Here is a 2,619-nt window from a genome sequence, read left to right on the forward strand (position 1 = left end):
ACGTCTTCCACAAGGGAGACCGTGCTTCCCAGGATGGGTGAGGGAACTCGACAACAACAGGTAAAACGATAGGGCTTCCCTGTCAAATGCAGACACCTTGATGTTGTGTACTGTGTGTGTGTGTGTGTGTATGTATTTGTGTTTGTGTGTGGAGGTGTGTTTGCGTGTCAGTGTTTGTGACTTTGCGTGTATGTAGATGTGTGTTTGTGTGTTTGGGGTTGTATGTGTGTTTCTTATTGTGTGTTTAGGTGTGTGTGGGAGTGTGTGTGTGGTCAGCTGGGCTTTGGCAGAACGTGGGATGGTAGTTAGGAGGGGCTGACAGTGATGTAACCCAAAGATCAGGTTCTGTTGTGTGGTTTGACTCCGCCCACTTGGGTGGTGTTTCCTTCATGGAACCTGAGCTCCATTAAGTCTTCTTAACAGAGACACCAGTAGTCCACCTACTGAAAGATGATTGTAGTCTTGTCCCGGCTGCTGTAAAGAGGATTGTTGTTGAAAACCGCCAAGATACTCAAAGACATTCAACATCTCACCCCTTCCCACACTTTTTCTTCTTATTTTTTCTTCCTCTCTGTTTGTTTTGGCACAAATATGACATGTCACTATTTGCTTTTTCAACAACCCCGTAGGCCTCCTCCGATGGGTTTTCTGTTGGCCAGTGCCAGCAGCGATGTCAAGGTTCGCTGTTTCTCTGTGGGTCCACAAGCACTCCAACGCAACTTAGCTGACAGGGCGGTCGGCGAGGGACCCGTTCCAAACCAGGCCCTTGTCACCCTCTCATAGACTCCCCCAAGGGCTTCTCCACAGAGCTGAGGAGGCAAGTGACAAAGCTATGGTAAAGGGAACGGGGTCAAACTAACAGTGTAATTACACGGCCAATTCTCCTATAGAAACATATGTTTCAAATGACCTACTTTCCTTCTCCGTCTCACTTCTCAATTCAAGCAAGAAGGAGAAGGATACAACTCACCTGACATGAACACGCACTGAACACGCACTGAACACACACCGAGCACACACCGAACACGCACAGAACACACACCGAACACACACAGAACACACACCGAACACGCACCGAACACGCACCGAACACACACAGAACACACACCGAACACACACAGAACACACACAGAACACACACCGAACACACACCGAACACACACCGAACACACACCGAACACACACCGAACCCGCGTGTGCGTGAACACAAACCCACACACAAACGCAGTCCTAAAAATTCTATTTAATACACCAGTACGCTCCTCTTCAGTCTATTTAGACCAGACTGTACACACTCAGCTGGGAACATGAAAAGAAAAAAAAAGAAAGAATACGATCATGTGTTTGCTTGTGGAACTTCTGGAACGTTCTCTATCCCTCCACACAGCTGTCTTCAGATTCACACACAGAAGAATGGATGTTCTTTAATCACCGCGAAGGCTAACGACATAAATGGCCCAAAACAAATTTCTCTCTATGTTTAACCCCGAGCGATCTCTCAAGCCACCCATGTGAGCACACACAGCACTCCAGTGACCGTCTCCGTGGTAACGCGGCGTGCCGGAGTGGTGTGTCAACCGGTCATGCGGTGTCATCTGTGAACACACACGGACGTGGGTTAAGGAACACTGCTGGCTGTGAAGAGAACCAGGGCACGCTCTGTTGGGAAGCCAATCACTGTCCTTAAATTAGGTCCACGGGGACAATTTGATTTGAGATCGAAGAGGCAGGGTTGGGCTTTGACCTTTCTTGGTTCTTAGGTCACCCCCCCCCCCCCTGCTCGATTCTGATTCTGTACTGATGGACTGGACTGATGAATCTGACTCTGATTCTGTACTGATGGACTGGACTGATGAATCTGACTCTGATTCTGTACTGATGAATCTGATTCTGGTTCTGAACTGATGGACTGGACTGATGAATCTGATTCTAATGAAACTTCAGCCATATGTGCTTCATGAATACCCCCGAACATCTGCACTGCACTGAAATATCTAGGTGGCCATTTAGGAGGCTGCAGGAGAAAAGATCATGATAACCTGGCTGTCACACCTTCCCTGAGCCAGACCCATACCATGGCCCCCTCACTGCCCTGCCATCCTGGACTCTCCCCCTTCAGAGTCCCCTTATTTACATGTTAGTGGGTTTAAACATGTTGAGATGCTAGATTGGGACATGTCTGACCTGCTTCTTACTGAAACCACCTCAGTAAGTGTTACTAATATGGAGGTCCTTCACTGTCAATCAAAAGTGTTTTCTGACCTTCAATTTCAAAACAAGGATGTAGGCTATGCGAGTTCCTCTTTAAAGAAACAAATATGTTTGACAAATAGAACGTGTGATATTTTTTTTCTTTATTATTATTTCATGTAGCCTTAAATCATTAAAATATTAGGACACGTGCGTTTACGGGACAGAACACGTGGTTAAGTTTAGGAAGGGTAAATCTGTACCTACATTATGTTGGTTTACAAATGAGTTCGCTTCAGGCGAAACCAACGTCATGCTCATTCCAGTCTGGTTTGCGCGTTCCTGGTTACGTTGTCACTCCCCCATTTCTCGTACGTGCGCGCACCCTTCTATCGCGTGGTGGAGATCATCCATATTGCTGCTAGTAGA

Source organism: Osmerus mordax, chromosome 25 (assembly GCF_038355195.1).
Source record: "Osmerus mordax isolate fOsmMor3 chromosome 25, fOsmMor3.pri, whole genome shotgun sequence".
Lineage (NCBI taxonomy): Eukaryota > Metazoa > Chordata > Actinopteri > Osmeriformes > Osmeridae > Osmerus > Osmerus mordax.